This window comes from Sinocyclocheilus anshuiensis, unplaced genomic scaffold, assembly GCF_001515605.1.
Source record: "Sinocyclocheilus anshuiensis isolate Anshui unplaced genomic scaffold, SAMN03320099.WGS_v1.1 scaffold956, whole genome shotgun sequence".
Taxonomy (NCBI): Eukaryota; Metazoa; Chordata; class Actinopteri; order Cypriniformes; family Cyprinidae; genus Sinocyclocheilus; species Sinocyclocheilus anshuiensis.
Genome location: NW_015551056.1, coordinates 477626 through 479070, shown reverse-complemented (window position 1 = coordinate 479070; position 1445 = coordinate 477626). Strand labels below are relative to the sequence as shown.

At 39.7% G+C, this 1445-nt stretch overlaps 1 protein-coding gene across 1 annotated transcript in view; it reads right to left on the bottom strand.

The window, feature by feature from the left end:
* The window catches only part of LOC107661981 (collagen alpha-1(XXV) chain-like), a gene marked incomplete at its 3' end in the record, with an annotated part of 543306 nt that overhangs the window by 95566 nt on the left and 446295 nt on the right, over positions 1-1445 (bottom strand). The window lies entirely within an intron of this gene.

Below are 1445 nucleotides of genomic sequence, written 5' to 3'. Positions count from 1 at the left end.
TATATATATGCAGCGTACCTATCTCTGTCCTGCAACAGTTTTCCGGCAACCCTCCTCCACCCCAACTCCTCACTCCTAATTTTCATCCCATATTAGGGATAGGGGGAGTTCTCTGGGTTCGGGCTATATTCCGGGCTCGGAGCCCTCCCCCAGGACAGCACACCAAAATATGCTTACTATTTGCTATCAGATTAGATGTAAGGGTGAGCACGTGAACTGACGGTGTTGACAAGTTTTGCATTTCTTTCACAAAAAAAATGGAGTACATGTATTTTTTTTTTGTAGATGCTAGATGCTAATAGAACCTGCTTAAGGAGAATAACATTTATCTAAATATTTCAAAGAAATATTTTCAAAGAAAAATTGGAAGAAGGTGTTGACATATAATGGTTGTGACACAGGAAATATTAACATTAGGATTTAAAATGTTCTAAAATAAGACCAGATAAAACTGACCAGAGCCTGTCTGACACTGATGTACTCTGCAGAGGTGCAATGTGGCAAGGGGGTCGTTTAAAGTGACAGCTGCCCCTGATGTACCCTGATTTTTATTTTATTTTTTACATTTTAATGAATGTCTGACAGTGTTGACAAAAAGTGGGGACACAACTTTAAAAACCTTATGAAACATGCATATGTCACTGAAATGCAGCCCCCACAAAACAACCTTGTTTTGATATGAGATCATTTATTAAGTGTTGCTTTTGATAAAACAAGCTATTTTTCATCATTTAAAAACATTTTTCTCCATTTTATAGCATGTGAATGATGGAAACCTTCTCTGTGGACACACTGTTTTAGATGTAGTGAGAAGGCAATAAGCGTCATAGATTTGATATAATAATGATAAAATTAAAGGGGTCATATGACATTGCTAAAAAAAACACCATTTTCCACATAATGTACATTATTGTTGCTCCTCTATGCTCCGCCTTTCTGAAACGTGTCGATTTTTACAAAACTCATCATTCAAAAAGCGAGGGGTACGCTGATTGGCCAGCTATCCAGTGCGTTTGAATCGTCAGTAGCAAATTCTTTACAGGATGTGAGTCAGAAGCGCCAGACTGTCCTTGCAAAGTTGGAATTGCCCCACTTTATAGAAACAACCTTTTGTAGGCTACTCTCCCAGGTTCAGGAAACTGTCCTTTGCCGTAAAATGCGCTGCACACATCTGAATATTTGGGTTGAACTGTTCTGGAACAGTGTTGTAAATACAACTTAACCACTGATTTCTAGTTGTGTCCTCTTTTGGAAGACCAAACAAAGTAGTTTCACTTTCACAACGAAACACACAGCATCTCCACGACATGGCGGCGGCGGCAGCAACAATACTACGGCGAGAATCCAAGCTATGCCTTCTTTGCGTGAACATTTGGGCGGTGTTATGCAAATCTACCCACAGTGACGTAGACATGTGGGGGTGTGTTTAAACGAGGCGTTTTAGG